Raw genomic sequence first — 16,762 nt, 5'->3', positions numbered from 1 at the left:
ACAAAAGTATGATCTTGATTCCAAGAAGCGTACTCCCGAATGCTCAGGGTAAGGAGCATGTATGTGGTTCGATGTTTATTCTCAAGTTGGACTTACGATCCAAAAACCACGATCTGTAAGATCATCTTATGGTAATCTTCATTACAAAAGTATGATCTTGATTCCAAGAAGCGTACTCCCAAATGCTCAGGCTAAGCAGCTTGTATGTGGTTCAATGTTTATTCTCAAGTTGGACTTACGATCCAAAACCAAGATCTGTAAGATCATCTTATGGTCTCGGGAACCCTAGCCGGCTTTGGGTGCACCTTCCCCGGGTAGACTTGCAGGGAAGGTCCCCTGGTCCCTGGAGGTAGTTTACCGGTTGGTCCCGGGAACCCTAGCCGGCTTTGGGTGCACCTTCCCTGGGTAGACTTGCAGGGAAGGTCCCCTGGTTCCTGGAGGTAGTTTACCGGTTGGTCCCGGGAACCCTAGGTAGTTTACCGGTTGGTCCCGGGAACCCTAGCCGGCTTTGGGTGCACCTTCCCTGGGTAGACTTGTAGGGAAGGTCCCCTGGTCCCTGGAGGTAGTTTACCGGTTGGTCCCGGGAACCCTAGCCGGCTTTAGGTGCACCTTCCCTGGGTAGACTTGCAGGGAAGGTCCCCTGGTCCCTGGAGGTAGTTTACCGGTTGGTCCCGGGAACCCTAGCCGGCTTTGGGTGCACCTTCCCTGGGTAGACTTGCAGGGAAGGTCCCCTGGTCCCTGGAGGTAGTTTACCGGTTGGTCCCGGGAACCCTAGGTAGTTTACCGGTTGGTCCCGGGAACCCTAGCCGGGTTTGGGTGCACCTTCCCTGGGTAGACTTGCAGGGAAGGTCCCCTGGTCCCTGGAGGTAGTTTACCGGTTGGTCCCGGGAACCCTAGCCGGCTTTGGGTGCACCTTCCCTGGGTAGACTTGCAGGGAAGGTCCCCTGGTCCCTGGAGGTAGTTTACCGGTTGGTCCCGGGAACCCTAGGTAGTTTACCGGTTGGTCCCGGGAACCCTAGCCGGGTTTGGGTGCACCTTCCCTGGGTAGACTTGCAGGGAAGGTCCCCTGGTCCCTGGAGGTAGTTTACCGGTTGGTCCCGGGAACCCTAGCCGGCTTTGGGTGCACCTTCCCTGGGTAGACTTGCAGGGAAGGTCCCCTGGTCCCTGGAGGTAGTTTACCGGTTGGTCCCGGGAACCCTAGGTAGTTTACCGGTTGGTCCCGGGAACCCTAGCCGGGTTTGGGTGCACCTTCCCTGGGTAGACTTGCAGGGAAGGTCCCCTGGTCCCTGGAGGTAGTTTACCGGTTGGTCCCGGGAACCCTAGCCGGCTTTGGGTGCACCTTCCCTGGGTAGACTTGCAGGGAAGGTCCCCTGGTCCCTGGAGGTAGTTTACCGGTTGGTCCCGGGAACCCTAGGTAGTTTACCGGTTGGTCCCGGGAACCCTAGCCCGGTTTGGGTGCACCTTCCCTGGGTAGACTTGCAGGGAAGGTCCCCTGGTCCCTGGAGGTAGTTTACCGGTTGGTCCCGGGAACCCTAGCCGGCTTTGGGTGCACCTTCCCTGTGTAGACTTGCAGGGAAGGTCCCCTGGTCCCTGGAGGTAGTTTACCGGTTGGTCCCGGGAACCCTAGGTAGTTTACCGGTTGGTCCTGGGAACCCTAGCCGGCTTTGGGTGCACCTTCCCTGGGTAGACTTGCAGGGAAGGTCCCCTGGTCCCTGGAGGTAGTTTACCGGTTGGTCCCGGGAACCCTAGCCGGCTTTGGGTGCACCTTCCCTGGGTAGACTTGCAGGGAAGGTCCCCTGGTCCCTGGAGGTAGTTTACCGGTTGGTCCTGGGAACCCTAGCCGGCTTTGGGCGCACCTTCCCTGGGTAACACTTCCAGAGACCAACCAGTCCAAGTCCAAAAGCATGATCTGTCATTCCAAGAAGTCTTCTCCCAAATGCCTAGGGTTAGTGATCAGACACTTAGCCAGAGTTTCGATGCACCTTCCCTGGGTGGGTGGACTTCCAGGGACCAACCGGTGGCCCCTGGGAAGCATACCCGGGACTTGGTGCACCTTCCCTGGGTACAATTGCAGGGACCTGCCTTAGTTCCAGTTAGTTGACCAGATGGCCGGAGATCCAGTTAGTTGACCAGGTGGCCGGAGTTCCACTTGGCCGGGTTAAAGGGGGATAAACCTCGGGACTGGCGCGGTCGGGGTGGGGGGCGGTCGGGTGAGGGCTTAAACCTCGGGCCAAAAGGGTCAAACGGTGAACAGGTTAGGGTTACGGTTGGTAGTGTTGTGGGACCTTAGGGTTAGGGTTGCTAGTGTTGTGGGACCTTAGGGTTAGGGTTGGTAGTAGTGGGGGACCTTAGGGTTAGGGCTAGCCGGCTTAGGGTGCACCTTCCCTGGGTAGGGTTCCAGGGAAGGTCCGCTAGGCCCTGGGGGTAGTTTACCGGTGGGTCCCGGGAACCCTAGCCGACTTTGGGTGCACCTTCCCTGGGTATGGTTCCAGGGAAGGTCCGCTGGGCCCTGGGGGTAGTTTACCGGTGGGTCCCGGGAACCCTAGCCGGCTTTGGGTGCACCTTCCCTGGGTATGGTTCCAGGGAAGGTCCCCTGGGCCCTGGGGGTAGTTTACCGGTGGGTCCCGGGAACCCTAGCCGACTTTGGGTGCACCTTCCCTGGGTATGGTTCCAGGGAAGGTCCGCTGGGCCCTGGGGGTAGTTTACCGGTGGGTCCCGGGAACCCTAGCCGACTTTGGGTGCACCTTCCCTGGGTGGACTTCCAGGGACCCCCCTGTTTGAGACCTAAAACATGATCTACGATTCCAAGTTTCCCTCTCCCGAATGACCAGGTTAGTTGTCCGATATGCATACAAGTGGTCATTCGGTCGTCCAACATTGAATCCAAATGCAGTATCTCAAAGTCCACAAACATAATCAGAGCTATAAGTAGTAGTAGCTTTGAGGACAAAGACAGGATCTACTAGTTGTAAGCTACCGGTAGGTCCCAGGAACCCTAGCCGGCTTTGGGTGCACCTTCCCTGGGTAGGGTCCCAGGGAGGGTCCCTGGAGGTAGTTTACCGGTGGGTCCCGGGAACCCTAGCCGGCTTTGGGTGCACCTTCCCTGGGTATGGTTCCAGGGAAGGTCCGCTGGGCCCTGGGGGTAGTTTACCGGTGGGTCCCGGGAACCCTAGCCGACTTTGGGTGCACCTTCCCTGGGTATGGTTTCAGGGAAGGTCCGCTGGGCCCTGGGGGTAGTTTACCGGTGGGTCCCGGGAACCCTAGCCGACTTTGGGTGCACCTTCCCTGGGTAGGGTTCCAGGGAAGGTCCCCTGGGCCCTGGAGGTAGGTTACCAGTGGGTCCCGGGAACCCTAGCCAGCTTTAACCAGTGGTTTGATGGAGCTTTTCCCCTCGGTTGACTTCCAGGGACCAAACTTCAGGATCCAGTGCACCTTGCATTGTTATACTTACATGGAGCAAAGACAATGTGGGAGAGGACTGACTTTGCTTTTCACACAACTTCAGGTGGTGTCACACCTGAAGCATAGGAGCCAGAGGTCTGAAATTGTAGATTCATAAACTAGACATGGTGATGGATAAATCCTCCAAGTTTGGTAATTGTAGCTCTTACCAAACGCCTGCAGTGACCTTTTGAATTTGCCAAAATCGCCTGTTTAAGCCAATGGGGCCGCTTTAGCTGTCACTTGACAGGCCATAACTTCACGTAGGAGTGGCCTAGGAAGATGGTTCAAAGTGTTTCTTAATCTAGAAATGGCACTGCTTAATCTCATATATACGTGTCTATTAAGATTATGCTTCTTTCATATGACAAGTGGCTGTTATCTATTCTGTAGGCCGGGCCGTTCCAGATAAAAAATATTATTCTCTAGTCGGTCCATTGAAATACATGGGAGCCATTCCAAATAAAAAATATTGTTCTCTATTCAGTCAATTTAAGATGGCTTGAGAGGCATTCCAGATAAAAAATATAAGTCTCTAGTCGGTCCATTGAGATACATGGGAGCCATTCCAAAGAAAAAATACAATTCCCTAATCTAAATTGGCACTTTGAAGCAGTGGTCTGCTGGTCCCTGGGGGTGGGTTACCGGTGGGTCCCAGGAGCCCTAGCCGGCTTTGGGTGCACCATCCCTGGGTATGGTTCCAGGGAAGGCCCCCTGGGCCCTGGGGGTGGGTTACCGGTGGGTCCCAGGAGCCCTAGCCGGCTTTGGGTGCACCATCCCTGGGTAGGGTTCCAGGGAAGGCCCCCTGGGCCCTGGGGGTGGGTTACCGGTGGGTCCCAGGAACCCTAGCCGGCTTTGGGTGCACCTTCCCTGGGTAGGCTTCCAGGGAAGGTCCGCTGGGCCCTGGGGGTGGGTTACCGGTGGGTCCCGGGAACCCTAGCCGGCTTTGGGTGCACCTTCCCTGGGTAGGGTTCCAGGGAAGGTCCCCTGGGCCCTGGGGGTAGTTTACCAGTGGGGCCCAGGAGCCCTAGCCAGCTTTGGGTGCACCTTCCCTGGGTGGACTTCCAGGGACCCCCCCTGTTTGAGACCTAAAACATGATCTACGATTCCAAGTTTCCCTCTCCCGAATGACCAGGGTAGTTGTCCGATATGCATACAAGTGGTCATTCGGTCGGTAGCTTTGAGGACAAAGACATGCTCTACTAGTTGGAAGCTGTCAGACTGAAAACTGTAAAGAGCACTTTTAATCAACGGTGGAGCGATAGCACCACCAAAAATGATGGCCAGCAGTGGAATTTCAGGCAAAATGGCCATTTTCAACATTTTATTTCTCAGCAGCCGTTAGTGCTATGGAGCCAAACAAAAATTCTTGTGGTAGAGGAGGCCGAGGAGTACCAAAGGAGCCAATCTTCTTAACGATAGGTTAATAATTGAGGGAGATATGAATTTTTAAAAGTCGTGGAATCGTTCCAAGTCGACGTTCCTAATTCCCTAACAATCTCTAATTAGGGTTAGGGTTAAGGTTAGGGTTAGGGTTACGGTTAGGGGAAAAAAGATAAAGGCCAGACATGGGGGTATTTTAGGGTTAGGGCTGAGGATTGGGGTAAGGATTTGGGAATTGTGGTAGGGTTAGAGAATGGGGGACAGGATATGGAGTATTAGGGTTAGGGAAGGGGTTTGGGGTTAGGGCTTGGGTAAGGGTTAAGTTTAGGGACCGGAAGTGGGTTGGGGGTTAGGTTAGGAGTTTGGGGTTAGGGTTAGGGTTAGGGTCAGGGTTAGGGTCAGGGTTAGGGTTAGGGTTAGGGTCAGGGTCAGGGGTTAGGGTTATGGTTAGGGGTTAGGGGTTAGGGTTAGGGTCAGGGTCAGGGTCAGGGTTAGGGGTTAGGGTTAGGGTTAGGGTTATGAGACGGGGTTAGGAACCCCTAGGCCTGTGACCCCAGCGTCCCAGGGCCACAGTAATGCACTGGCCAATCCAGGTCCACCCATATATCCACCCCCCTACACGCACCATGTCCGTTCCCCACTGGGGCTTTAAATATTAAGTGGTGATGAATGTTATGTTTTCTTTGGCAGGGATGATGGAACAGACGACGATCCAGGAGTCCAAGACAGGTAAGTGGTCCGGAGGAATATGGAGGAGCATCGACGCAGACAGGTAAGTACGACGGCTACACTGCAATAAGGCATGTCCCTACTAGGGCTATAGGTCCCCCACTGGGGCTTTGGGCACCGCACTTGAATCTAAATATTATATGTTCCTCTCCTATATTCTAGCTCGGACGTGGCTGACCAGGCCCACGCCGGCTCAGGAGGTAAGTATCCTACTATGTCCACACTGTGGTTTTGTTTCCTCACTAAGGTTTCATCTTATTGCAGGTAAAGCGCCCCCCTGTGTACGGCGCCGGCGCCACTCCGGTGTCCCCCGGAGGCACCCCCAGTGCCCCAGACCCCCACAAGGTCAATCCATATCCATCCTGATTAGTGGAATGCCCATTACACAAAACCACACCAGCACTGTGTCCTATGACCTTCCTCCACGGAAGCCAGATGGAAATGAGGAAGCACAGTGGGGGATTATTGCATAATGGGCAGGGAAATTGGGTTTAGGGATCCGGCTGAATAGCCTTAGGAGGGGGGACTTAGGGTTAGGGACCCGGCCACTAGCCTTAAGGTCCAGGGACTAAGGGTTAGGGATAGGGCCTACTGGCCGTAGATAGGGACATTAGGGTTAGGGATCCGGCCTACTGGCCTTAGGTTTAGGGTTAGGACGTGGGCAAGGCCTAGTTGGGCCATATTTTAGCTATTTCTAAATTTTTAAGTTAGGGCCAAGTTGGGCCGTATTTTAATTCTAATTTTTGTGGCACTGATCTGGCCAAGTTGGGCTCAAGATCAGGCTCCAACGCGTTTCTGGCTGCCATGCCGTCATCAGGGAGCCGGCGAAAAAATTGAGGGCCTAAATAGGCGTAGGACTGATGGAGGCGTGAGGAAGGCGGAAGACAATGGACCTGAATGGCACGGGCTGGTTAGGGTTATGAGACGGGGTTAGGAACCCCTAGGCCTGTGACCCCAGCGTCCCAGGGCCACAGTAATGCACTGGCCAATCCAGGTCCACCCATATATCCACCCCCCTACACGCACCATGTCCGTTCCCCACTGGGGCTTTAAATATTAAGTGGTGATGAATGTTATGTTTTCTTTGGCAGGGATGATGGAACTGACGACGATCCAGGAGTCCAAGACAGGTAAGTGGTCCGGAGGAATATGGAGGAGCATCGACGCAGACAGGTAAGTACGACGGCTACACTGCAATAAGGCATGTCCCTACTAGGGCTATAGGTCCCCCACTGGGGCTTTGGGCACCGCACTTGAATCTAAATATTATATGTTCCTCTCCTGTATTCTAGCTCGGACGTGGCTGACCAGGCCCACGCCGGCTCAGGAGGTAAGTATCCTACTATGTCCACACTGTGGTTTTGTTTCCTCACTAAGGTTTCATCTTATTGCAGGTAAAGCGCCCCCCTGTGTACGGCGCCGGCGCCACTCCGGTGTCCCCCGGAGGCACCCCCAGTGCCCCAGACCCCCACAAGGTCAATCCATATCCATCCTGATTAGTGGAATGCCCATTACACAAAACCACACCAGCACTGTGTCCTATGACCTTCCTCCACGGAAGCCAGATGGAAATGAGGAAGCACAGTGGGGGATTATTGCATAATGGGCAGGGAAATTGGGTTTAGGGATCCGGCTGAATAGCCTTAGGAGGGGGGACTTAGGGTTAGGGACCCGGCCACTAGCCTTAAGGTCCAGGGACTAAGGGTTAGGGATAGGGCCTACTGGCCGTAGATAGGGACATTAGGGTTAGGGATCCGGCCTACTGGCCTTAGGTTTAGGGTTAGGACGGGGGCAAGGCCTAGTTGGGCCATATTTTAGCTATTTCTAAATTTTTAAGTTAGGGCCAAGTTGGGCCGTATTTTAATTCTAATTTTTGTGGCACTGATCTGGCCAAGTTGGGCTCAAGATCAGGCTCCAACGCGTTTCTGGCTGCCATGCCGTCATCAGGGAGCCGGCGAAAAAATTGAGGGCCTAAATAGGCGTAGGACTGATGGAGGCGTGAGGAAGGCGGAAGACAATGGACCTGAATGGCACGGGCTGGTTAGGGTTATGAGACGGGGTTAGGAACCCCTAGGCCTGTGACCCCAGCGTCCCAGGGCCACAGTAATGCACTGGCCAATCCAGGTCCACCCATATATCCACCCCCCTACACGCACCATGTCCGTTCCCCACTGGGGCTTTAAATATTAAGTGGTGATGAATGTTATGTTTTCTTTGGCAGGGATGATGGAACAGACGACGATCCAGGAGTCCAAGACAGGTAAGTGGTCCGGAGGAATATGGAGGAGCATCGACGCAGACAGGTAAGTACGACGGCTACACTGCAATAAGGCATGTCCCTACTAGGGCTATAGGTCCCCCACTGGGGCTTTGGGCACCGCACTTGAATCTAAATATTATATGTTCCTCTCCTATATTCTAGCTCGGACGTGGCTGACCAGGCCCACGCCGGCTCAGGAGGTAAGTATCCTACTATGTCCACACTGTGGTTTTGTTTCCTCACTAAGGTTTCATCTTATTGCAGGTAAAGCGCCCCCCTGTGTACGGCGCCGGCGCCACTCCGGTGTCCCCCGGAGGCACCCCCAGTGCCCCAGACCCCCACAAGGTCAATCCATATCCATCCTGATTAGTGGAATGCCCATTACACAAAACCACACCAGCACTGTGTCCTATGACCTTCCTCCACGGAAGCCAGATGGAAATGAGGAAGCACAGTGGGGGATTATTGCATAATGGGCAGGGAAATTGGGTTTAGGGATCCGGCTGAATAGCCTTAGGAGGGGGGACTTAGGGTTAGGGACCCGGCCACTAGCCTTAAGGTCCAGGGACTAAGGGTTAGGGATAGGGCCTACTGGCCGTAGATAGGGACATTAGGGTTAGGGATCCGGCCTACTGGCCTTAGGTTTAGGGTTAGGACGGGGGCAAGGCCTAGTTGGGCCATATTTTAGCTATTTCTAAATTTTTAAGTTAGGGCCAAGTTGGGCCGTATTTTAATTCTAATTTTTGTGGCACTGATCTGGCCAAGTTGGGCTCAAGATCAGGCTCCAACGCGTTTCTGGCTGCCATGCCGTCATCAGGGAGCCGGCGAAAAAATTGAGGGCCTAAATAGGCGTAGGACTGATGGAGGCGTGAGGAAGGCGGAAGACAATGGACCTGAATGGCACGGGCTGGTTAGGGTTATGAGACGGGGTTAGGAACCCCTAGGCCTGTGACCCCAGCGTCCCAGGGCCACAGTAATGCACTGGCCAATCCAGGTCCACCCATATATCCACCCCCCTACACGCACCATGTCCGTTCCCCACTGGGGCTTTAAATATTAAGTGGTGATGAATGTTATGTTTTCTTTGGCAGGGATGATGGAACAGACGACGATCCAGGAGTCCAAGACAGGTAAGTGGTCCGGAGGAATATGGAGGAGCATCGACGCAGACAGGTAAGTACGACGGCTACACTGCAATAAGGCATGTCCCTACTAGGGCTATAGGTCCCCCACTGGGGCTTTGGGCACCGCACTTGAATCTAAATATTATATGTTCCTCTCCTATATTCTAGCTCGGACGTGGCTGACCAGGCCCACGCCGGCTCAGGAGGTAAGTATCCTACTATGTCCACACTGTGGTTTTGTTTCCTCACTAAGGTTTCATCTTATTGCAGGTAAAGCGCCCCCCTGTGTACGGCGCCGGCGCCACTCCGGTGTCCCCCGGAGGCACCCCCAGTGCCCCAGACCCCCACAAGGTCAATCCATATCCATCCTGATTAGTGGAATGCCCATTACACAAAACCACACCAGCACTGTGTCCTATGACCTTCCTCCACGGAAGCCAGATGGAAATGAGGAAGCACAGTGGGGGATTATTGCATAATGGGCAGGGAAATTGGGTTTAGGGATCCGGCTGAATAGCCTTAGGAGGGGGGACTTAGGGTTAGGGACCCGGCCACTAGCCTTAAGGTCCAGGGACTAAGGGTTAGGGATAGGGCCTACTGGCCGTAGATAGGGACATTAGGGTTAGGGATCCGGCCTACTGGCCTTAGGTTTAGGGTTAGGACGGGGGCAAGGCCTAGTTGGGCCATATTTTAGCTATTTCTAAATTTTTAAGTTAGGGCCAAGTTGGGTTAGGGTTAGGGTTAGGGTTAGGGGTTAGGGTTAGGGTTAGGGTTAGGTTAAGGTAAGAATTAAATGTTTAAAACAACACGTTGTGTTTGAAAGTGCACTGGCAACACTATTCCCGTTGTCCGTTCTAGGTATAAACCTTTACTGGGCAGGGAAAATACCCTTGGATGGGGGCTATGCTGAAGCATAATACAGCAGTGATGGCGATGGTGACGGAAACGACGGTGACGGCGGCCTAAATGGCTATATCCCTGGAAGGTAAGTATAAGGCAGGCAAGGATAAAAAAGGTAAGTACATTTCTATTTCATTTGTTAATTAATTTGTTTTATATTGCTTATTTTATTATTTTTCTACAGGTCCCTGCAGGTGTAACCCAAGATGGAACCTGGTGATCACCGTATCACTGATCACAATGTTACGCCCCCTAGTGGTCCCTAATGATCATTATAACTAAGTATTAAAAGATAAGTAAAAGAATCTACAATAAAACATGTTCCTCGGATGAAAGTTCAGGTAAGTATTAATATACAGGTGAGTGAGAAGGATAAGAATCCGGGATAGAATTAGGATGAAAGGTAAGTATTAGGATTAGGAAAAGAGGGGGAGACTTAGGGTAGGAAGGGAGGGGGGACTTAGGGTTAGGGAGGGAGGGGGGGACTTAGGGTTAGGGAGGGAGGGGGGGACTTAGGGTTAGGGAGGGAGGGGGGGACTTAGGATTAGGGAGGAAGGGGGGATTTAGGGTTAGGGAGGAAAGGGGGACTTAGGGTTAGGGAGGAAGGGGGGACTTAGGGTTAGGGAGGGTTAGGGTTAGGGTTAGGGTTAGGGTTAGGTGTAAGTAGTTCTATCTCGATGACTCTCCCCACTCTGTCTGACGACTAGAGCAGTTTGGTATAGAGAGCCAAAGGCAATGCACGGGCCGGCGCTTGTCACTCTGTTCCCAGGGTCCATTAATCACGTTCATTGCATACTTCATGAGTCACCACGGTGTCTAAATAACGTAAAAGTTTTTAGAGTATTAGGTTAAGGTTTATTTTGGTGTCAATATACATTACGGTTAGCTAGGTTAACATGATTTACTAAATGTTAAAGGCTTTGGTCCGAAAGTGTTAGGCCTGTTTTTAAAGGTTAAGTTTAGGCATATATCCTGATTGGTTAGGTTTAGAAAGAGACAAAGGTTAAGGTTAGGGTTAGGGTTAGGGTTAGGGGTTAGGGTTAGGGGTTAGGGTTAGGGGTTAGGGTTATAAGACGGGGTTAGGAACCCCTAGGCCTGTGACCCCAGCGTCCCAGGGCCACAGTAATGCACTGGCCAATCCAGGTCCACCCATATATCCACCCCCCTACACGCACCATGTCCGTTCCCCACTGGGGCTTTAAATATTAAATTGTGGTGATGAAATATTTTCTTCTTTTAGCAGGGATGATGGAGCAGACGACGATCCAGGAGTCCAAGACAGGTAAGTGGTCCGGAGGAATATGGAGGAGCATCGACGCAGACAGGTAAGTACACTGATTACACTGCAACAGGGCATGTCCCTACTAGGGCTTTAGATCCCCCACTGGGGCTTTGGGCACCGCACTTATATCTAAATATTATATGTTCCTCTCCTATATTCTAGCTCGGACGTGGCTGACCAGGCCCACGCCGGCTCAGGAGGTAAGTATCCTATTATGTCCACACTGTGGTTATGTTTCCTCACTAAGGTTTCATCCTGCTGCAGGTAAAGCGCCCCCCTGTGTACGGCGCCGGCGCCACTCCGGTGTCCCCCGGAGGCACCCCCAGTGTCCCAGACCCCCACAAGGTCAATCCACATCCATCCTGATTGGTTGAATGCCCAATACACAAAATCACACCAGCACTGTGTCCTGTGACCTTCCTCCACGGAAGACAGATAGAAATGAGGAAGCACAGTGGGGGATTATTGTATATATAGGCAGGGAAATTAGGGTTAGGGATCCGGCTAAATAGCCTTAGGAGGGGGGATTTAGGGTTAGGGACCCGGCCACTAGCCTTAAGGTCCAGGGACTAAGGGTTAGGGATAAGGCCTACTGGCCGTAGATAGGGACATTAGGGTTAGGGATCCGGCCTACTGGCCTTAGGTTTAGGGTTAGGATAGGGGCAAGGCCTAGTTGGGCCATATTTTAGTTAAGGCTAAATTCTTAATCTAGGGCCAAGTTGGGCCGTATTCTAATTCTAAATTTTGTAGGCACTGATCTGGCCAAGTTGGGCTCAAAGATCAGGCTCCAACGCGTTTCTGGCTGCCATGCCGTCATCAGGGAGCCGGCGAAAAAATTAAGGGCCTAAATAGGCGTAGGACTGATGGAAGCGTGAGGAAGGCGGAAGACAATGGACCTGAATGGCACGGGCTGGTTAGGGTTATAAGACGGGGTTAGGAACCCCTAGGCCTGTGACCCCAGCGTCCCAGGGCCACAGTAATGCACTGGCCAATCCAGGTCCACCCATATATCCACCCCCCTACACGCACCATGTCCGTTCCCCACTGGGGCTTTAAATATTAAATTGTGGTGATGAAATATTTTCTTCTTTTAGCAGGGATGATGGAGCAGACGACGATCCAGGAGTCCAAGACAGGTAAGTGGTCCGGAGGAATATGGAGGAGCATCGACGCAGACAGGTAAGTACACTGATTACACTGCAACAGGGCATGTCCCTACTAGGGCTTTAGATCCCCCACTGGGGCTTTGGGCACCGCACTTATATCTAAATATTATATGTTCCTCTCCTATATTCTAGCTCGGACGTGGCTGACCAGGCCCACGCCGGCTCAGGAGGTAAGTATCCTATTATGTCCACACTGTGGTTATGTTTCCTCACTAAGGTTTCATCCTGCTGCAGGTAAAGCGCCCCCCTGTGTACGGCGCCGGCGCCACTCCGGTGTCCCCCGGAGGCACCCCCAGTGTCCCAGACCCCCACAAGGTCAATCCACATCCATCCTGATTGGTTGAATGCCCAATACACAAAATCACACCAGCACTGTGTCCTGTGACCTTCCTCCACGGAAGACAGATAGAAATGAGGAAGCACAGTGGGGGATTATTGTATATATAGGCAGGGAAATTAGGGTTAGGGATCCGGCTAAATAGCCTTAGGAGGGGGGATTTAGGGTTAGGGACCCGGCCACTAGCCTTAAGGTCCAGGGACTAAGGGTTAGGGATAAGGCCTACTGGCCGTAGATAGGGACATTAGGGTTAGGGATCCGGCCTACTGGCCTTAGGTTTAGGGTTAGGATAGGGGCAAGGCCTAGTTGGGCCATATTTTAGTTAAGGCTAAATTCTTAATCTAGGGCCAAGTTGGGCCGTATTCTAATTCTAAATTTTGTAGGCACTGATCTGGCCAAGTTGGGCTCAAAGATCAGGCTCCAACGCGTTTCTGGCTGCCATGCCGTCATCAGGGAGCCGGCGAAAAAATTAAGGGCCTAAATAGGCGTAGGACTGATGGAAGCGTGAGGAAGGCGGAAGACAATGGACCTGAATGGCACGGGCTGGTTAGGGTTATAAGACGGGGTTAGGAACCCCTAGGCCTGTGACCCCAGCGTCCCAGGGCCACAGTAATGCACTGGCCAATCCAGGTCCACCCGTATATCCACCCCCCTACACGCACCATGTCCGTTCCCCACTGGGGCTTTAAATATTAAATTGTGGTGATGAAATATTTTCTTCTTTTAGCAGGGATGATGGAGCAGATGACGATCCAGGAGTCCAAGACAGGTAAGTGGTCCGGAGGAATATGGAGGAGCATCGACGCAGACAGGTAAGTACACTGATTACACTGCAACAGGGCATGTCCCTACTAGGGCTTTAGATCCCCCACTGGGGCTTTGGGCACCGCACTTATATCTAAATATTATATGTTCCTCTCCTATATTCTAGCTCGGACGTGGCTGACCAGGCCCACGCCGGCTCAGGAGGTAAGTATCCTATTATGTCCACACTGTGGTTATGTTTCCTCACTAAGGTTTCATCCTGCTGCAGGTAAAGCGCCCCCCTGTGTACGGCGCCGGCGCCACTCCGGTGTCCCCCGGAGGCACCCCCAGTGTCCCAGACCCCCACAAGGTCAATCCACATCCATCCTGATTGGTTGAATGCCCAATACACAAAATCACACCAGCACTGTGTCCTGTGACCTTCCTCCACGGAAGACAGATAGAAATGAGGAAGCACAGTGGGGGATTATTGTATATATAGGCAGGGAAATTAGGGTTAGGGATCCGGCTAAATAGCCTTAGGAGGGGGGATTTAGGGTTAGGGACCCGGCCACTAGCCTTAAGGTCCAGGGACTAAGGGTTAGGGATAAGGCCTACTGGCCGTAGATAGGGACATTAGGGTTAGGGATCCGGCCTACTGGCCTTAGGTTTAGGGTTAGGATAGGGGCAAGGCCTAGTTGGGCCATATTTTAGTTAAGGCTAAATTCTTAATCTAGGGCCAAGTTGGGCCGTATTCTAATTCTAAATTTTGTAGGCACTGATCTGGCCAAGTTGGGCTCAAAGATCAGGCTCCAACGCGTTTCTGGCTGCCATGCCGTCATCAGGGAGCCGGCGAAAAAATTAAGGGCCTAAATAGGCGTAGGACTGATGGAAGCGTGAGGAAGGCGGAAGACAATGGACCTGAATGGCACGGGCTGGTTAGGGTTATAAGACGGGGTTAGGAACCCCTAGGCCTGTGACCCCAGCGTCCCAGGGCCACAGTAATGCACTGGCCAATCCAGGTCCACCCATATATCCACCCCCCTACACGCACCATGTCCGTTCCCCACTGGGGCTTTAAATATTAAATTGTGGTGATGAAATATTTTCTTCTTTTAGCAGGGATGATGGAGCAGACGACGATCCAGGAGTCCAAGACAGGTAAGTGGTCCGGAGGAATATGGAGGAGCATCGACGCAGACAGGTAAGTACACTGATTACACTGCAACAGGGCATGTCCCTACTAGGGCTTTAGATCCCCCACTGGGGCTTTGGGCACCGCACTTATATCTAAATATTATATGTTCCTCTCCTATATTCTAGCTCGGACGTGGCTGACCAGGCCCACGCCGGCTCAGGAGGTAAGTATCCTATTATGTCCACACTGTGGTTATGTTTCCTCACTAAGGTTTCATCCTGCTGCAGGTAAAGCGCCCCCCTGTGTACGGCGCCGGCGCCACTCCGGTGTCCCCCGGAGGCACCCCCAGTGTCCCAGACCCCCACAAGGTCAATCCACATCCATCCTGATTGGTTGAATGCCCAATACACAAAATCACACCAGCACTGTGTCCTGTGACCTTCCTCCACGGAAGACAGATAGAAATGAGGAAGCACAGTGGGGGATTATTGTATATATAGGCAGGGAAATTAGGGTTAGGGATCCGGCTAAATAGCCTTAGGAGGGGGGATTTAGGGTTAGGGACCCGGCCACTAGCCTTAAGGTCCAGGGACTAAGGGTTAGGGATAAGGCCTACTGGCCGTAGATAGGGACATTAGGGTTAGGGATCCGGCCTACTGGCCTTAGGTTTAGGGTTAGGATAGGGGCAAGGCCTAGTTGGGCCATATTTTAGTTAAGGCTAAATTCTTAATCTAGGGCCAAGTTGGGCCGTATTCTAATTCTAAATTTTGTAGGCACTGATCTGGCCAAGTTGGGCTCAAAGATCAGGCTCCAACGCGTTTCTGGCTGCCATGCCGTCATCAGGGAGCCGGCGAAAAAATTAAGGGCCTAAATAGGCGTAGGACTGATGGAAGCGTGAGGAAGGCGGAAGACAATGGACCTGAATGGCACGGGCTGGTTAGGGTTATAAGACGGGGTTAGGAACCCCTAGGCCTGTGACCCCAGCGTCCCAGGGCCACAGTAATGCACTGGCCAATCCAGGTCCACCCATATATCCACCCCCCTACACGCACCATGTCCGTTCCCCACTGGGGCTTTAAATATTAAATTGTGGTGATGAAATATTTTCTTCTTTTAGCAGGGATGATGGAGCAGACGACGATCCAGGAGTCCAAGACAGGTAAGTGGTCCGGAGGAATATGGAGGAGCATCGACGCAGACAGGTAAGTACACTGATTACACTGCAACAGGGCATGTCCCTACTAGGGCTTTAGATCCCCCACTGGGGCTTTGGGCACCGCACTTATATCTAAATATTATATGTTCCTCTCCTATATTCTAGCTCGGACGTGGCTGACCAGGCCCACGCCGGCTCAGGAGGTAAGTATCCTATTATGTCCACACTGTGGTTATGTTTCCTCACTAAGGTTTCATCCTGCTGCAGGTAAAGCGCCCCCCTGTGTACGGCGCCGGCGCCACTCCGGTGTCCCCCGGAGGCACCCCCAGTGTCCCAGACCCCCACAAGGTCAATCCACATCCATCCTGATTGGTTGAATGCCCAATACACAAAATCACACCAGCACTGTGTCCTGTGACCTTCCTCCACGGAAGACAGATAGAAATGAGGAAGCACAGTGGGGGATTATTGTATATATAGGCAGGGAAATTAGGGTTAGGGATCCGGCTAAATAGCCTTAGGAGGGGGGATTTAGGGTTAGGGACCCGGCCACTAGCCTTAAGGTCCAGGGACTAAGGGTTAGGGATAAGGCCTACTGGCCGTAGATAGGGACATTAGGGTTAGGGATCCGGCCTACTGGCCTTAGGTTTAGGGTTAGGATAGGGGCAAGGCCTAGTTGGGCCATATTTTAGTTAAGGCTAAATTCTTAATCTAGGGCCAAGTTGGGCCGTATTCTAATTCTAAATTTTGTAGGCACTGATCTGGCCAAGTTGGGCTCAAAGATCAGGCTCCAACGCGTTTCTGGCTGCCATGCCGTCATCAGGGAGCCGGCGAAAAAATTAAGGGCCTAAATAGGCGTAGGACTGATGGAAGCGTGAGGAAGGCGGAAGACAATGGACCTGAATGGCACGGGCTGGTTAGGGTTATAAGACGGGGTTAGGAACCCCTAGGCCTGTGACCCCAGCGTCCCAGGGCCACAGTAATGCACTGGCCAATCCAGGTCCACCCGTATATCCACCCCCCTACACGCACCATGTCCGTTCCCCACTGGGGCTTTAAATATTAAATTGTGGTGATGAAATATTTTCTTCTTTTAGCAGGG

At 52.8% G+C, this 16,762-nt stretch overlaps 1 long non-coding RNA gene across 3 annotated transcripts; it reads left to right on the top strand.

Annotated features, from left to right (window-relative positions):
• Positions 1-13,393: 13,393 nt before the first annotated feature.
• On the top strand, positions 13,394-16,537 carry LOC140592007 (uncharacterized). Of its 3 annotated transcripts, none has more exons than XR_011992224.1 (3): positions 13,394-13,736; positions 14,489-14,872; positions 15,622-16,537. It is a non-coding gene; the product is annotated as an uncharacterized lncRNA (long non-coding RNA). The 3 variants fall into 3 exon arrangements; XR_011992225.1 differs by having other exon boundaries at positions 14,486-14,872; positions 15,625-16,537; XR_011992223.1 differs by having other exon boundaries at positions 14,486-14,872.
• The last annotated feature ends 225 nt before the right edge of the window (positions 16,538-16,762 follow it).

The sequence above is a fragment of the Paramormyrops kingsleyae genome, chromosome 7, assembly GCF_048594095.1.
Source record: "Paramormyrops kingsleyae isolate MSU_618 chromosome 7, PKINGS_0.4, whole genome shotgun sequence".
Lineage (NCBI taxonomy): Eukaryota > Metazoa > Chordata > Actinopteri > Osteoglossiformes > Mormyridae > Paramormyrops > Paramormyrops kingsleyae.
The sequence above is the reverse complement of the archived record's forward strand: the minus strand, read 5'-3'. Positions and strand labels throughout refer to the sequence as shown.